This window comes from Symphalangus syndactylus, chromosome 13, assembly GCF_028878055.3.
Source record: "Symphalangus syndactylus isolate Jambi chromosome 13, NHGRI_mSymSyn1-v2.1_pri, whole genome shotgun sequence".
Lineage (NCBI taxonomy): Eukaryota > Metazoa > Chordata > Mammalia > Primates > Hylobatidae > Symphalangus > Symphalangus syndactylus.
In genome coordinates this window covers 35,892,639-35,911,374 of record NC_072435.2, presented here as the reverse complement: position 1 = coordinate 35,911,374, position 18,736 = coordinate 35,892,639, and the positions used below count along the sequence as shown (strand labels likewise).

The following is an 18,736-nucleotide window of genomic DNA, read 5'->3' as shown; positions in this document are numbered from 1 at the left end:
TGGGAGGCTGAGGCAGAAGAATCGCTTGAACCTGGGAAGCAGAGGTTGCAGTGAGCTGACATTGCGCCACTGCACTCCATCCTGGGCGACAGAGCAGGACTCTGTCTCAAAAAACACATAAAATAAAATAAAATAAAATAAAATAAAATAAACTCAACAGTCACTCTTGTTCGTGACCATAAAAGAACTTCTTCAAGGTTGCCCACGTGTGGCTCATGCCTGTAATCCCAGCACTTTGGGAGACAGAGACATGAGGATCACTTGAGCCCAGGAGTTCAGGACCAGCCTGGGCAACATAGTGAGACCCCATCTCTATTAAATTTTTTTTTTTTTTTAGATGGAGTCTTGTTCTGTCACCCAGTCTGGAGTGCAGTGGCACTATCTCAGTTCACTGCAACCTCTGCCTCCCAGGTTCAAGTGATTCTCCTCTCTCAGCCTCCTGAGTAGCTGGGAATATAGGCACCCACCACCACACCCAGCTAGTGTTTGTATTTTTAGTAGAGACAGGGTTTTACCATGTTGGCCAGGCTGGTCTCGAACTCCTGACTTCAGGTGATCCACCCGCCTCGGCCCCCCAAAGTGCTGGGATTACAGGTGTGAGCCACAGCGCCTGGCTAATTTTTTTTTTTTTAAAAGGACAGAACCCAAGAAACAATTTGCTTGGCCATACTTTTGGCAACTGTTTTGGCACTGGATGCGCTGGTCAAACATATGGTCCCATCTTCATGTTTATTATACACAACTGAGCCATTACCTAAATATTGTCCCCATAAGGTTAAAAAAAAATCTGGAAATCTCTTGCCTAACAGATACCCAAAATATAAATCAAAACAACACATTGCCACGTATACTGAGGCCACAACACACTTGATCTTAGCCAAAAGGCCGAGAAGCGATGTATACTGAGGCCACAATACCAGCCTCTGCGAGGACACTCCTCATTCCCCTTGGGGTAAAAGGCATTACTGGTAGTAACCAAGACACACATTTCACTTCTTAAAATATAGAATGCTAGGCTCTTGAAAAAGGCATTCAATAGAAGTTTTGTGTCCCTAACAGGTTCCAAATAGGCATTTTAACTGAGGGGCATAATTAAGTCCTCAAACAACTCCTTTTCAAATGCCAGTCCAACAAATAAACCCCTACATAAGTTTATATTTTGCCCCAAATCTTAACCAATCTTAACAAATTTTTAATTTTGCCCCCATCTCTCAGGGGTTAGAATCCAGATTGAGTGTATATGATTTCTTTGGACTCATTAACCAGAGATTGCCCCACAGGCCAGGCAGCTGATCATCTGATAACGGGACCCATTTATTATTTTATTTTATTATTATTATTTTTTGAGACAGAGTCTCACTCTGTAGCCCAGGCTAGAGTGCAGTGGTGCGATCTTGGCTCACTACAACCTCTGCCTCCCAGGTTCAAGCGATTATCCTTCCTCAGCCTCCTGAGTAGCTGGGATTACAGCCGTGTGCCAACACGCCTGGCTCATTTTTGTATTTTTTAAGTAGAGATGGGGTTTCACCATGTTGGTGAGGCTGGTATCGAACTCCTGACCTCGTGATCCGCCCACCTTGGCCTCCCAAAGTGCTGGGATTACAGGTGTGAGCCACCACACCCGGCCACAAGACCCATTTAAAATTAATTTTGGCCAGGTGCTGTGGCTCACTCCTGTAATCCCAGCACTTTGGGAGGCTGAGGCAGGAGGATTGCTGGAGGCCAGGAGTTCAAGACCAGCCCTAGCAACATAATGAGACCCATCTCTACAAAAAAATTGAAAAATGAGTCGGGCATGGTGGCATTTGCCTCTAGTCCCAGCTACTCAGTAGCTTAGGGAGTATCCCTTGAGCCCAGGGATTCAAGGGTGCAGTGAGCTATGATTGCACGACTGCACTCCCACCTGGGTAATACAGTGAGACCTTGTCTTGAAAAAACCCCCCAAACAAAAAGCAGCTAAATTTCCACCAAAAAAAACAAACAAACAAACCCCAAAACAAAAACTGTCAGGCACAGTTGCACACCATTCTGTTGACTGTTGGTGTTATTACTACTAGTTTATGTACTTTCACTGGTTTACACTCGGGAGGTCACTATCAATTGAAGTGGTTACCCACATAAAAGGATTCCTCAGGCTGGGCTTGATGGCTCACGCCTGTAATCCCTCCACTTTGGGAGGCCAAGGCAGGTGGATCACTTGAGGACAGGAGTTCAAGACCAGCCTGGCTAACATGGCAAAACCCTGCCTCTACTAAAAATACAAAAATTATCCTGGCATAGCAGTTGTGCCTCTAATTCCAGCTACTTGGGAGGCTGAGGCATGAGAATAGCTTGAACCTGGAAGGCAGAGGTTGCAGTGAGCTGAGATCATGCCACTGAGCTCCAGCCTGGGCAATAGAGCGAGACTCCATCTCAAAAAAAAAAAAAAAAAAGGATTCCCCAGTCCCACATCCCAGGTGACATCATGACATCACTCTGGCCCCAAATTTCACTGGCTGAGATGACATTGCCTCAGAAGACATTGCCCTAACCAAGAATTTTCCAACGGAGTTGAGTTTGACCCTTGTGCTAGAAAATATACATTTCTTACCCAAAACTCTCCACCCAGTGATGCTCATGGACTGCCTTTCCTAAGGTACAAAATGGATACAACTTTTTTTGGTTTTCCTCCTGAGCTCTGCTTAACCCATGATACTTCTACACTCTTAACACTCTCCTAATGTAGACCCCTACACTTCCATGCCTAAAGAAAAATCTGAGGCTCACACCTGTAATCCCTGCACTTTGTGAGGCTGAGGCGGGTGGATTATCTGAGGTCAGGAGTTGGAGATCAGCCTGGCCAACCTGGTGAAACGCTGTCTCTTCTAAAAATACAAAAATTAGCTGGGCATGGTGGCAGGCGCCTGTAATCCCCACTACTCGGGAGGCTGCGGCAAGAGAATCATTTGAACCTGGGAGTCAGAATGCAGTGAGCTGAGATCACGCCATTGCACTCCAGCCTGGACAACAAGAGTGAAACTCGGTCCCCCCCACCATAAAAAAATTAGCCGGGCAGGGTGGTGGGAGCTTGTAATCCCAGCTACTCTAGAGGCTGAGGCCGGAGAATCGCTTGAACCTGGGAGGCGGGGGTGGCAGTGATCCAAGATTGTGCCACTGCACTCCAGCCTGGGTGACAGAGTGAGACTCTATCTCAAAAAAAAAGAAAGAAAGAAAGAAAGAAGGAAAGAAAGAAAGAAAGAGAAAGAAAGAAAGAAAAACCTGGTAGATGTGACTAAAATTAATGAAGATCTTGCTTTTTCCAGTGGTTATTTATTTATTTTTATTTTTATTTTTTGACACTGGCTTCTGGGCAGAAATTGACAAGTGAATCCTAAACTTCATATAGAAATGGAAAGAACACCAAATAGCCAAAACAATTGTGAAAAAGAGGAACACAGTTGAAGGACTTCCATTTCTGGATTTCAAAACTTACTACAAAGTTGCAGTAATCAAAACAATGTGGCACTGACTTAGGGACAGAGCTGCTACAGATTAATGGTATAGAATTGAGAGTCCAGGGCCCAGGGGCAGTGGCTCACGCCTGTAATCCCAGCACTTTGGGAGGTCCAGGCAGGCCGATTACTTGAGGCCAGGCCTCACCTTCCTCCCTGCCCTTCTTCTACCATCCACAGGACTGGTTCTGATCTCAACCTGGTACTCTGGGCTTGGCCCCACCTTCTGCTCCGCCCCCAAACATGGTTCCGCCCCCAGTGTAGTCCCATCCACAGGCCTGACTCTACCCTCAACCTCGTCCTCTGGGCCTGGCCTCACCTTCCTCCCGGTCCCCTAGCGTCGCTCCCGCCCCTCGCCCGTAGCTCCGCCCACAGGCCTGACTAACTTCAACCTTGTTCTCTGAACCTGGTGACTCCAGCTTCCTCTGTGAGTCCACAGTGAGGTTCAGTTGCACCCACGCGGAAGGAAACTAGAATTCCTCAGTGTGAGGTCTTCCAACAGGGCTGAAGCACGAGCCGCGGAGCCACTGCTAGCTGGAGGCTGTAAGCGGAAGTGACGCCAGCGAGGCGCTGCCCTCTTTTCCGGTACTGGCTCCGCGAGCCTGAGCAAGGTTTTCTCATGATTGTGGTTGAATTCGGACGGAGCAAGTGGACTGGTAGTGGAACAGGCGTTCAAGTTTATCCAAGGGTGCCGAGGGGCCTTCTTAGAGATTCTTGGCCTGCTCTGCTCGCCTAAGGTAGGTCTGCGAGGCCGCTTGGGCTGTCGGTCCTCGCGAAGGTCGGGGTTGATAATTGGGGCGCTCACCCACGGTGCTCCCTTCAAAAGCCTCCCAAAAGACAAGCCTCCAAAAAGATAAGCTTCCAAAAAGACCATTGTGAGTTTTTTCTATGAAGAAAAGAATTTCCTCCGCTTGAGCCACGTTAACTCGTCCCCCAGCCTCGTCCCGCCTTACAGACCCTACGCATTCCGGTGAGCATTGGGTGAGGGATGGTTCAAAGGGGCATCTTGTTATGCGAACGAATGTTTCACCTGAGACTGTTCGTTTGTTTATGCATCATAAACGTACTTTTGACGCCTTACATTCTGTTATAAAGACACTTTAATAGGTATCTAGGAAGTGCATATTTCTCTATGGAAATATAAAATTACATAGACCACAAACAGCTCTTTCCACTGAAGAAAAATAAGAATGCTAAGCTATTTTGATCTGAACTTCGTAGGCCTGGACATCCCCACAGACTTTAAAAATAGGGGCCGGCCAGGCACGGTGGCTCACGCCTGTAATCCCAGCACTTAGGGAGACCGAGGCGGGCAAATCACCTGAGGTCAGGAGTTTGAGACCAGCCTGGCCAACATGGCAAAACCTTGTCGCTACTAAAAATACAAAAAAATTAGCTGGGGGTGGTGGCACACGTCTGTAATCCCAGTTACTCAGGAGGCTGAGGCAGGAGAATCACTTGAACCCAGGAGGAGAAAGTTACAGTGAGCCAGGATCGTGCCACTGTACTCCAGCATGGGCGACAGAGTGAGACTCTGTCTCAAAAAAACCAAAACAAAAACAAAACCAAGCAAACAAACAAACTAGGGGCCCACCGGGGGTACGAGACCAACCTGGGCAACATAGCGAAACTTTGTCTTTTAAAAAAAAAATTAAAAACTAGCCAGAAGTGGTGGTGTATGCCAGCTACTTGGAAGGCTGAGGCGGGAGGATCACTTGAGATGGAGATTTCGAGACTGCAGTGAGCTATGATAGCGCCATTGTACTCCAGCCTGGGCTATAGAGCAAGACCTCGCCTCTTAAACAAAAAGACAAAAACGGGCACCCAGGAGGAAAGGATGGAGGCTTCGTTGCACTAGTATTAAGAATCAAATTTACCATTCGCCCTCTCCCTAGAAAACTAAAATACCTTTTATGGTGAACTATTTGAGAGTAAGTTGAAAATTGCAGGAAATTGATACTTGACTTTCAAGTAGTTGGTAATGCATTTTCTAATGATAAAGGATACTGGTCTACTAAAACCACAATATTTGTATTTCAACCAAGAAAATTAAAAAAAAGTCATTTAGGCCAGGCACAGTGGCTCACATCTGTAATCCCAGCACTTTGGAAGGCCGAGGCGGGCAGCTTACTTGAGGCCAGGTGTTCGAGACCAGCCTGGCCAACATGGCGAAATGCCATCTCTACTATAAAATAAATAAATAAATAAATAAATAAATAAATAAAGCCGGCCCCGGTAATCCCACCAGCTGAGATGGGAGAATCACATGAACTCGGGAGGTGGAGCTTGCAGTGAGCTGAGATCGCGCCTCTGCATTCCAGCCTGGGCCCTCCACATGGTTCCAAAATGGGTCCTTGGGACCTAAGATCTATTTAAAGTTTATGGCTCTTAGTATCTTTGAACCTAGACCAGTTACTATTGTTTCTCTGTCACATCAACTTTTGAAAAGTCACATATTATTTCAGAAAGGCACACATTTTAATATTTCTGATTGTAGTCTTATGGTGTGTTTAAATATTTCTTTTATTTTTTGTATTTTTTATAAAGTAATGCATGCTAATGGTTCATTAAGGCATAATGAAAAAAAAAATCCAACCAAGGGCTGCTGTTAGGGAACTTGTAAACTAGTGGAGGGGCAGACGTCTAACCAAGCAAATAAATGTTTCATTACTTTTTTTTAAAAATTGAGACAGAGTCTCCCTCTATCGCCCAGGCTGGAGTGCAGTGGTTCCATCTCTGCTTACTGCAATCTCCGCCTCCCAGATTCAAGCGAGTCTCATGTCTCAGCCTCCCAAGCAGCTGGGATTACAGGCATGCACCACGAAGCCTGGCTGGTTTTTGTATTTTTAGTAGAGATGGGGGTTTCACCATGTTGGCCAGGCTGGTCTTGAACTCCTGACCTCAGGTGATCCGCCTGCCTCGGCCTCCCAAAGTGCTGGGATTAGAAGTGTGAGCCACTGCGCCTGACTTATTATTACAAATTGATGAGAGTTTTGGAAGTAGAGGACAGTATTGTTTTCTATGTGTATATATGTGAGTAAGTGATGTAAGAAAAGTGAGTTCTATTTAAGATGAAACCAAAAAGATGGTGTCTAAATTAGCCATATTGAAAGGAAAGGGAGTAGGAGGTAAGGAAAGAATCATATAAATTGGCTGATTACATATATACGGTGAGAGGTGAGTACATCAAGGGTTTTTCTTAGGTTTGATAGAATTTTCTTTGGGGGTTAAAATGAGGGATGAATCTAATCTTCAACATTATAACTACAGAAAAAATAAATGATGTCTAATCAAATGATGTAAACCAAGAGAAAATAGAAGAAAGCATGAATATGCTTTATTTTCATGAGTAGGAAATTAATTGAAAGAATCAGAATCAGTGCCTGACTGAGCACTTGAAAATAAGTTCTACATGGAAATTCACTTAATTATCAATCTTAGCAAATATGTGTTCATATATGGAGGGACAAGCCTCTTCGTGATATTCAGTCCAACTTCGGGTTCTTCCTACCCAAAGTAGGTCTCCATTTCTGAGAAGAAATGTACAGAGTAACCAGTCCTGTATGAGACTCCTATGTGACCAACACATCTACTCACTCCGTGGGTAAATGAAACTAGAAGACTACCCTGCCGACATGGGCTGCCAGAAAGCTCTGAAGAAACCATGAGGCTTAGAAATACCCACTTTGGGCGTGAGTGGTGGCTCACGCCTGTAATCTCAGCACTTTGGGAGGCCGAGGAGGGTGAATCATGAGGTCAGGAGTTCAAGACCAGCCTGGCCACGATGGTGAAACCCCGTTTCTACTAAAAATACAAAGATTAGCTGGGTGTGGTCATGGGCACCGGTAATCCCAGCTACTGGGAAGGCTGAGGTAGAGAATTGCTTGAACCCGGGAGGTGGAGGTTGTAGTGAGCCGAGATTGCACCACTGCACTCCAGCCTGGGCGACGGAGCAAGACTCCATCTCAAAAAAAAAAAAAGAAATACCCACGTTACCGTCTGTATTTGTCACTTAGGGGTCCCAGTGAGCTAGCTGACATAGAGAAAAAACTGGTATGTTCTGAAGATAAAGCTGATGAGGATGTGCATGTTTTGCTGGTTGCAGAGAGTATTAGAGAAAATTTCAAAAACTGTTGGCAACGTCTACTAAATTTGTACACGTACATGCTCTGTAACATAAGAGTAATGGCTTCAGTGTGCATCAAGATAACAGTAAAGACATTTCACCAGCATTGTTTGAAGTAATCCTCAATTGGAAATTACCCAAATGAGATCAACAGAATGGGTAAATTGTGGCATAATTATACTACTGGAATACTCTACAGCAAATGAAGTAATAAAGGTAGATAAAATGATATAGATCAACTTCACAAATATAATCTTAAGATCACTTGTTATTCCGCAGTTAGTTTTTTCTACCCTGTACCAGAGCCAAGGTGTTTCTCAAAACGAGGGTAGTTTCCTGCAGAAGATGGCATGGATTTGCTCCACACTACTGTGTTGCCAGTCTCCTATTGATGCTTGCCAGAGAATGCTATGGAGGCATTGAGTATGATTGGATCTGCTAGATCATTTGGACTAAGTGCTTGAGAATCTTATAGAATAGCCTGAACTTGTTGCACGGTAATTTCCTTTTTTTTTTTTTTTTTTTTGAGATGGAGTTTTGCTCTGTTGCCCAGGCTGAAGTGCAATGGTGCAATATTGGCTCACTGCAACCTCTGCCACCAGGGTTCAACTGATTCTCCTGCCTTGGCCTCCAAAGTAGCTGGGATTAGAGGTGTGCACCACCACGCCCAGCTAATATTTGTATTTTTAGTAGAGACGAGGTTTCACCGTGTTGGCCAGGCTGGTCTTGAACTACCAACCTCAAGTGATCCACCCACCTTGGCCTCCCAAAGTGCTGGGATTAAAGGCATGAGGCACCTCGCCTGGCCTGCAAGGCACTTTCTTGCTGTGACCCCACTTGAAACTGAAAGTCTTATAGGTGACTTTGTAGACTGAATAAAGCACATTCAAAAGTGGTATGTGTTTTAAAAGGAAACATTGTCATTTGCAAAAACATAGATGGACAATATGTTAAGTGAAAGAAGCCAGGTATAGAAAAACAAATACCAGACGATCTCCCTTGTATGTGTGATCTTAAAAAGTTGGGTTCATAGAAGGAGAGATAGAATAGTAGTTACCAGGGGCTTAGGGGTATGGGTTGGGGAGATGTTGATCAAATAAGAGAGGAGACCACCCCTCATATTGTCTTATGCCCAATTTCTCCCTCCAAAGAAAAAAAGAAGTAAAAACTAAAAGGCAGAAATGAAACCCACAGGCAGACAGCCCAGCGCCACACCCTGGGCCTAGTAGTTAAAGATTGACCCCTGACCTAATCAGTTATGTTATCTATAGATTACAGACATTGTATGGAAAAGCACTGTGAAAATCCCTGTCCTGTTCTGTTCTGTTCTAATTACCAGTGCGGGTGCATGCAGCCCTCAGTCATGTACCCCTTGCTTGCTCAATTGATCACGACTCTCTCACACGGACCCCCTTAGAGTTGTAAGCCCTTAAAAGGGACAGGAATTGCTCACTCGGGGAGCTCAGTTTTTGGAGACATGAGTCTGCTGATGCTACCAGCTGAATAAAGCCCTTTCCTTCTACAGTTCAGTGTCTGAGGGGGTTCTTGTTTGCGGCTTGTCCTGCTACATTTCTTGGTTCCCTGACTGGGAAGTGAGGTGATTAATGGAAGGTCGAGGCAGCCCCTTAGGTGGCTTAGGCCTGCCCTGTGGGGCATCCCTGCAGGGGATTTTGGCCAGCTTGAGCGACTCGGATCCTGAGAGCACTCCCAGGTAGGCAATTGCGCCGGTGGAATGCCTCTCCAGAGCAGTGTGTGGCAGGCCTCTGTGGAGGATCAACGCAGTGGCTGAACACCAGGAAGGAATGGGCACTTGGAGTCTGGACATCTGAAACTTGGTAAGACTGGTCTTTGGAACTTGCCCACTCCGTTTGAGTGGAAGTGTGGCCTGATCACCCACGACATGCCTGAACTGGCACTTTGGTTTTTGTTTTTGACTTGACTTGGATTGCTTGATACTTTGGTTTTGGTTTTGACCTGGCTTGGATTTCTTGATATTCTGATTTTGGTTCTGATTCTGGTTTGGCATAAACTATAAAACTGTGTGTGTGCCCTCTTTAGTCGTTCTTTATTTTGTGGTGTGTGTGTGGTGTGAGTGTGGTGTTTTGTCTCGAGGAAACATGGGTCAGCACAAAGTAAGCCCACCCCACTAGGAACTATGTTGAAAAATTTCAAAAAGAGATTTAAGGGATACTATGGAGTTACTATGACACTGAAATGCCTAACCTTGTTTTTACTTTAACTCGTTACTTTGAATTTTGTCCTGCTTGTCTCTTTAATCACCTAGCCTTGCTTCTCATGTAAATAAGACTCTCTTTAGCTAGGAAAGCCAGACAAACTCCAATTGACCCCTTAATTTACAAGACACTAAGGGTTCCTCACCCAACCCCCTTTCGTAAGGAGTCGGCCTGGGTAAACAGATCCTCAGCATTTCAAAGGAGCCCAATTAACTGATAAGGTACCAACACCAACCATGTATGAAGTTCCCAGGAATTTTCTCCAAGAGATAACAACATAAAACCTTGAGTTCTTGTCAGGCATAGACCCTATATCTAATTATAATGAAAGATTTAGAACCTTGCACCTGGTACCATTGCTCTTCTTGTAACCATTTGTCTTTTAAGTTGTTTATCACTCTGTAACCATTTTGATTCTTGCATGTTTTTACCTCTGTAAAATTATTACATTTGAGTCCCCCTCCCTTTCCTAAACCTAGACATAAAAGTTAATCGAGCCCCTTCCTCGTGGCTGAGAGAATTTTGAGCATTAGCTGTCTCTTTGGCCGCCAGCTTAATAAAGGACTCTTAATTCATCTCAAAGTGTGGCATTTCCTTAACTCGCCTGGGTACAACACCACCAGGAAAACTTAGAACTTTGTGTGAGATAGACTGGCCAGCATTAGAGGTGGGTTGGCTATCAGAAGCAAGCCTGGAGAGGTCCTTTGTCTCGAAGGTATGGCACAGGGTAACCTATAAGTCAGGGCACCCAGATCAGTTCCCATATATAGATTCTTGGTTACAGCTAGTTTTGGACCCCCCACAGTGGTTAAGAGGACAGGTAGCAGCAGTACTAGTAGGTAAGGGACAGTTAGTTAAGGAAGATTCTCTCCCAGCACTTCGGGAGGCCGAGGCGGGCGGATCACAAGGTCAGGAGATTGAGACCACGGTGAAACCCCGTCTCTACTAAAAATACAAAAAATTAGCCAGGCGTGGTGGTGGACACCTGTAGTCCCAGCTACTCGGAGAGGCTGAGGCAGGAGAATGGCATGAACCCGGGAGGTGGAGCTTGCAGTGAGCCGAGATTGCGCCAGTGCACTCCAGCCTGGGGCGACAGAGCGAGATTCCGTCTCAAAAAAAAAAAAAAAAAGGAAGATTCTCGCTCCACCCGCCAAGGGAAGTTGGCACCAAAAGTTCTGTCAGACCCAACACCAGAAGAATCATGGCAGGAATTGGTACCAGCAGTACCCCCTCCTTATTGAGAGGAAGGGCTCCCCACTCCTGAGCCCACAGCACCTACACCTTCACCAGATAGCCACACTCCTAGACCACCCAGAGTAGACAAAGGAAAGGAAGCCATGGGAGAAACTCCTCCCTTGGCAGCTCACTTACAGCCCAAGACTGGAATCCAAATGCCTCTGAGAGAGCAGTGATATACTGGGGTAGATGAGGACGGACACATGGTGGAAAGGCGTGCCTTTGTGTATCAACCTTTCACATCTGCTGACCTCCTCAATTGGAAAAATACTCCATCTTACACCAAAAAGCCTCAAGCTTTAATTGACTTGCTCCAAACTATTATACAGACTCATAATCCTACTTGGGCTGATTGCCACCAGCTGCTCATGTACCTCTATACAGATGAAAGGTGAAAGGTGCTCCAGGCGGCAACTAAGTGGCTAGAGGAGCACGTCCCAGCTGATTACCAAAACCCCCAAGAATATATAAGAATTCAGCTGCCAGGAACAGACCCCCAATGGGCCCCAACAAGGGACCAGACATGGAGAGGCTAAGACGGTACCGTGAGGCATTAATAGAAGGTCTAAAGAAAGGGGCTCAAAAGGCTACGAATGAAAGTAAGGTCTCTGAGGTCATCCAAGGAAAAGAGGAGAGTCCAGCGCAATTCTATGAAAGACTGTGTGAGGCTTACCGTGTGTACGCTCCGTTTGATCCAGATAGCCCTGAAAATCAGCGCATGATTAACATGATTGACAGCGCCTTGGTTAGTCAAAGAGCAGAAGATATCAGGAGAAAATTGCAGAAACAGGCTGGGTTTGTGGGTATGAATACCTCGCAGTTACTGGAAATAGCCAATCAAGTGTTTGTGAACAGAGATGCAACAAGCTGCAGAGAAAGCTGTAAGGAAGGCGAACACCAGGCCAGGCGAAATGCTGACTTACTGGCCATGGCCATTAGGGGAATTCCCCCGAAAGGAGAGGGAAAGGGGGGTTCTGGGAAGAATACCCAGTCTAATCGCCCATGCTTGCAACATAACCAATGCGCCTATTGTAACGAAATAGGACATTGGAAGGATAAGTGTCCCCAACTGAAGGAAAAGCAAGGTGATTCAGAACAAAAGATCTCAGATAAAGATGAGGGAGCTTTGTTCAATCTGGCTGAAGGATTATTGGAGTGAAGAAGACCGGGCTCAAGCACCCCCAAGGAGCCCACGGTCAGAATTACAATTGGGGGCAAGGACATTAAGTTTTTGGTTGATACTGGTGCTGAACATTCAGTAGTGACCACCCCGGTCACCCCCTTATCCAAGAAAACCACTGATAGAGCAACAGGAGTTTCCACTAAGCAGGCTTTCTGTCTACCACGGACCTGGTCGGTGGGAGGACATGAAATACTTCACCAGTTCTTGTACATGCCTGACTGTCCCTTGCCCTTGCTGGGAAGAGACTTGTTTAGCAAGCTGAAAGCCACCATCTCCTTTACAAAACAGGGCTCTTTACATCTAAAATGACCGGGAACAGGAGTTATCATGGCTCTTACAGGCCCCCAGGAAGAATAATGGGGACTTTTTCTAACCAAGCCAGGCCAAGAGATAAAACCAGCTCTAGCTAAACAATGGCCTCGAGTATGGGCAGAGGATAATCCTCTGGAATTGGCAGTCAACCAAGCCCCCATACTCATAGAAGTTAAGCCTGGGGCCCAACCAGTTAGACAAAAGCAGTATCTGGTTCCCAGAGAAGCTCTCGAAGGAATCCAGGTTCATCTCAGGCGCGTGAAAGCCTGTGGAGTTATAGTTCCTTGCCAGTCTCCATGGAACACCCCCCTCCTGCCTGTCCCTAAGCCAGGGACCAAGGATTACCAGCCAGTACAGGACTTGCACTTGGTCAACCAAGCTACAGTGACTCTGCACCAACAGTTCCTAACCCATACACATTGTTAGAGCTACTGCCGGCTGAGGACAGCTGGTTTACCTGTCTGGACTTAAAAGATGCCTTCTTTAGCATCAGACTACCTCCTGAGAGCCAGAAGCTGTTTGCCTTTCAATGGGAAGATCTGGAGTCAGGAGCCACTACTCAGTACACGTGGACCCGGCTTCCCCAAGGGTTCAAGAACTCTCCTACTATCTTCAGGGAGGCCCTGGCTCAAGACCTGCAAAAGTTTCCTGCTAAAGACCTAGGCTGCGTCTTGCTCTTGTACATGGACGACCTTCTGCTGGGACACTCCACGGCAGTCGGGTGCACAAAAGGGACGGATGCCCTGCTTCAGCACCTGGAAGACTATGGTTATAAGGTGTCCAAGAAGAAAGCTAAGGTCTGCAGACAGCAGGTACGGTACCTGGGATTCACTATTCGAAAAGGGGCGCACACCCTGGGGTCAGAAAGAAAGCAGGTCATCTGCAGCCTACCAGAACCTAAAACCAGAAGACAAGTAAGAGAATTCCTAGGAGCTGTGGTGTTTTGTAGATTATGGATTCCAAACTTTGCAGTACTAGCCAAACCTTTGTACAGGGTTACAAAGGGGGGCGACCGGGAGTCTTTTGAACGGTGGCCTCTACAACAGCAAGCCTTTTGTAAGTTAAAGGAAAAGCTTATGTCGGCCCCAGCCCTAAGACTACCAGATTTCACAAAGCCCTTTACACTGCATGTGACAGAAAGAGAAAAAATGGCAGTTGGAGTTTTAACCCAGACTGTGGAGCCCTGGCCAAGGCCAGTGGCTTATCTCTCAAAACAACTAGATGGGGTTTCCAAAGGCTGGCCACCATGTCTAAGGGCCCTGGCAGCAACAGCCCTGTTAGCACAAGAAGCAGATAAACTAACCCTTGAGCAAAACCTGAATATAAAGGTCCACCATACTGTGGTAACCTTGATGTATACCAAATGACATCATTGGCTAACAAATGCTAGATTAACCAAGTACCAAAACTTGCTATGTGAAGATCCCCGCATAACTACTGAAATCTGTAATACCCTAAGTCCCGCCACCCTGCTTCCAGTATCAGAGAGCCTAGTCAAGCATAACTGCGTACTGGTGTTGGACTCAGTTTATTCTAGCAGACCTGACCTTTGGGACCAGCAATGGGCATCAGTAGACTGGGAATTATACATGGACAGGAGCAGCTTCACCAACCCACAAGGAAAAAGATGTGCAGGATATGCGGTGGTAACTTTGGATGCTGTCATTGAAGCCAAACCATTGCCACAGGGCACTTCAGCCCAGAAGGCTGAGCTCATTGCTTTAACTCAGGCTCTAGAACTCAGTGAAGGTAAGACTGTAAACATCTACACTGACTCTCGATATGCCTTTCTAACCCTCCAAGTGCATGGAGCATGGAGTATTATATAAGGAAAAGGGCCTGTTTAACTCTGGGGGAAAGGACATAAAATATCAACAAAATATTCTACAATTATTAGAGGCAGTGTGGAAACCTCAGAAAGTGGCAGTCATGCACTGCAGAGGACACCAACGAGCTTCCACCTCAGTGGCCTTGGGAAATTCTCGAGCTGATTCAGAAACTCAAAAAGCAGCATCTACCCCTTACTGGGCATCGGTAGCAGCCCCCTTACTCCCTCAAACACCTGACCTGGTACCTGCCTATTCTAAGGAAGAAAAAGACTTCTTCCACGCAGAAGGGGGCAAGTAATAAAAGGAGGATAGAACAGACTGCCAGATGGGAGGGTAGCTGTGCTGCAGTTGCTGGGAGCCACAATCGTATTGGCCATGCACGAAACCACTCATCTAGGTCAAGAGTCACTTGAAAAATTATTAGGCCGGTACTTCTACATCTCACACTTTCCAGCCCTTGCAAAGCAGTAGCACGATGGTGCGTTACTTGCTGACAGCACAACGCGAGGAAAGGCCCCACTGTTCCACCCGGCATACAAGCTTATGGAGCGGCTCCTTTTGAGGATCTTCAGGTGGATTTCACAGAAATGCCGAAATGTGGAGGTAACAAGTATTTGCTGGTTCTTGTGTGTACTTACTCTAGGTGGGTGGAGGCTTATCCAACACGAACTGAAAAGGTCTACGAGGTAACCCCTGTGCTTCTCTGAGATCTTATTCCTGGGTTTGGATTGCCCTTATGAATCAGCTCAGAATACGGGCCAGCGTTTGTGGCTGACTTGGTACAGATTGGCCAGGTGCATTAGCAGCACCTGTATTCCCAGCTACTTGGGAGACTGAGGCATGAGGATCACTTGAGTCTGGGAGGTGGAGGTTTCAGTTAGCCCAGATTGTGCCACTGCATTCCAGCCTGGGAGATAGAACAAGACTTTGTCTCAAAAAAAAATTTAATCATTGAAAAGTAAAATGATAATTGTCATCAAAATAATGTTTCTGTGTTCAAATGGGTGAAGTCTCTTAATATATTGGAAAATGTTTTAAATCCTTTATCCCCTCATCAGCAGACAAGAAGTTACAGTGGATGAAAACTCTGTAAGAATTGTGAAGAGGTCTTCAGGGAACGATTTTTCCTTAAGACACACACGGAGCTCAGAATGGAGGGAACACTTCTCAGGGTGATTGTTATGGACAAGACATCCTTAGTGTGCACAAGGAAGCCTCTATTGGACAGGAACTTTCTAAATTTAATCCATGTGGAAAAGTCTTCACTCTAACTCCAGGCCTTGCTGAACATCTTGAAGTTCTCAATGCAAGACAACCGTACAAATGTAAGGAATGTGGAAAAGGCTTTAAGTGTTTTGCAAGCCTTGATAATCACATGGGAATTCACACTGGTGAGAAACTCTGAATTTCAGGAATGTGGGAGAGTCATCACACCTTCCTCACACCTAAAGCAGTGTGTAACAGTTCATACTGGAAGGAAATCCAAAAAGACTAAGAAACATGGGAAATCCTTCACTAATTTTTCTCAACTTTCTGCACATGTGAAAACTCATAAAGAGGAGAAGTCCTTTGATTGTAAAGAATGTGGAATTTCCTTTAGAAATTCCTCATATCTTAATGATCACATTCAAACTCACACTGGAGTAAAAACCACATAAATATACAGAATGTGGGAAAGCCTTCACTAGGTCAACTCAACTTACTGAACATGTAAGAACTCACACTGGAGTAAAACCCTATGAATGTAAGGAATGTGGGAAAGCCTTCACTCAGTACACGGGCCTTGTTATACACTTACGAAGTCACACCAGGGAGAAACCCTATCAGTGTAACGAATGTGGAAAAGCCTTCACTAGATCCTCAGGCCTTACTCAAAATACAATAATTCAGATGGGAGAGAAGCCTTATGAATGTGTTGAATGTGGAAAAACCTTCATTACTTCTTCCCATTGTACTTAACATTTGAAAACTCATAGTGGAGAAAAGCCCTTTGTATGCAAGATATGTGCGAAAGCATTTATGTGTTCCTCATCCCTTAATATTCCCCTGCAAACTCATACTGGAGAGAAACCCTTCGTACGTAAAGAATGTGGGAAAGCATTTATTGTTTCCTCACACCTAGGTAGACATAAAATAATTCATGGCTGGGCGCAGTGGCTCATGCCTGTAATCCCAGCACTTTGGGAGGCTGAGGTGGGTGGATCACGAGGTCAGGAGATCTGAGACCATCTGGCTAACACAGTGAAATCCCATCTCTACTGAAAGTACAAAAAATTTGCCAGGCATGGTGGTATGCACATGTAGTCCCAGCTACTCAGGACACTGAGGCAGGAGAATCACTTGAACCTTGGAGGCAGAAGTTGTAGTGAGCCGAGATTGATTGAGCCACTGCAGTCCAGCCTGGGCAACAGAGCGAGACTTCATTTCAAAAAAAAAAAAAAGAATTAACACTGGGGAGAAACCCTATGAATGTAAGGGTATGAGTGTTACCATTTAGCTCATCGGTTGCCATATTTAATTATTGGCAGTGACACCAAAAGATTATCAGATTTGTCCTAAATGCCTTGTGAAGGTTGTACTGGCTCATGGATTGGCCTTAGATGCCATCCCGAGGGTCTGAAATTAAACCTACAGCTCCTGAATACAACTTCATGGTTGCCTGAGTCTGGGCATCTGTGAAGAAGGGTCATGGATGGTGAGGTCAGTACTGCAGGCTGCCTCACCTTACTGATTAGATTCCTAGGATCATAGCATTAACAAGTTCTGTATGAGATAAATCATGCAGCTTGGTCCCAGCCCCTGTTGGTTAGTGGCTGCCAGTGGCACATTCATGTCAAAATTTACCAGAAGCCAAAATAATGTAGGCCCCAGAGTTGGGTTGTTAAAAGATGCTCCTCCAAGAGTCTCCTCTGTTCCCAGGGATCCTGCAGAGCATGGCAGGAATGAAACCATCCATAACTGCCAGTGCCCTTTCACAGCTGACTATTTCTGTGACCCATTCTTGTAAAATCTAAGAAGTGTGAGAACCTTGCCTGTTCTATTCTGCCTTCTCTGTCCATTTTAGGTGGCACAATGTAAGTGGCAATGTCTCTTCTAATATAATCCAGTCTCTCTCCTCATTTCTCTTAAGATGGCTGATATAGTCCATGAATCCCACTCATGATCTCTTTATGAGATGATTGTTCAGCCACAGTTTGAGGATTCTGTTCAGTGCAAGTTTTCTAATTTTTGCAGTATGAATAGGCTGAGAATTTTCCAAATCTCCAAGTTCTGGTTTCTTTTTCCTTAACAATTTATTCTGCAATTCAAGTCTCCTCTTTTGCATTTTACTATAAGCAGTCAGGAAGAATGAAGCTTCCTGTGTCCTTTAACACTTTAATTACAGATCTTAGTGATAAATACTCAATTTTATCTATCTCAATCTCTAGCTTCCACAAAATGCTAGAATACAGTTCTGCCAAGTTCTTCACCACTTTATATCAAGGGTTGTCTTTTCTTCATTTTGCAATAGCATGTTCCTCATTCCTCAGTGACACCTCACCAGAATCACCCTTATCAACCTTATTTCCAGCTTGCACATCAGAACTTTTCGAGCCTCTACTCATTTGTCAGTTTCAAAGCTGCTTCACATTTTTAGTTTTTTTGTTTGTTTGTTTTTAATTGCAGTACCTCTACTTCTCAGTACAAAATCTGCCTTAGCTCAGGCCACCATAACAAAATACCACAGACCAAATGGCTTACAAATCCATTTAATTTTAAATAAATGAGGTTAAAACCACAGAAATCTATTGTTGGAACAAATTTTTAGTGCCACAAAAGAAATAGCATTTGAATGTAAGTTTTCTCAGCTAGGCAAATTTACTTCTATAGAAGGGTGCATCTTGTGGATGGAGCAATGGCGAGAGCACATCACACAATGGAGAGCATTTTTAATGGAGAGGGTTTTTAATCCCTAACGCTGTTGGCCTTAGTTGCTGTTTCATTCCCCTATTGGTTGGGGTCGGCCGCACAGTCTAAGCTAAATGTAATTAGCTAATTAGAAGAGCGCAGGGAAGAACAGTTTCTGTGGGTAAAGCTGTTACAGCAGGGAGGGGGTGATTTCCTGGCGGGCATGCCTGAGCACAGCAGGGCAGGAGGGTCTGATAGATGGGCAGGCAAGAGCTATTTAGACCAGGGAAATAAGACTTCGGGACAGACAGTACAAGGAAGTGAAGACCTCATGGAGAAGAACACCTTGTTTGTAACAAAGTGAAACTCTTTGAAGAGGAACTGTTTGAACTACTTGTTTTTAACAATTTAACCCCTCTTGAATTTATACACTTCCT

General features: G+C 45.2%; 2 pseudogenes; both read left to right on the top strand.

Moving 5' to 3' along the window:
* Positions 1 to 4,108: 4,108 nt before the first annotated feature.
* Positions 4,109 to 18,736, top strand: part of LOC129460184 (zinc finger protein 562-like) — a 41,589-nt pseudogene continuing 26,961 nt past the window's right edge.
* Positions 11,587 to 16,908, top strand: LOC129460186 (zinc finger protein 561-like; annotated as a pseudogene).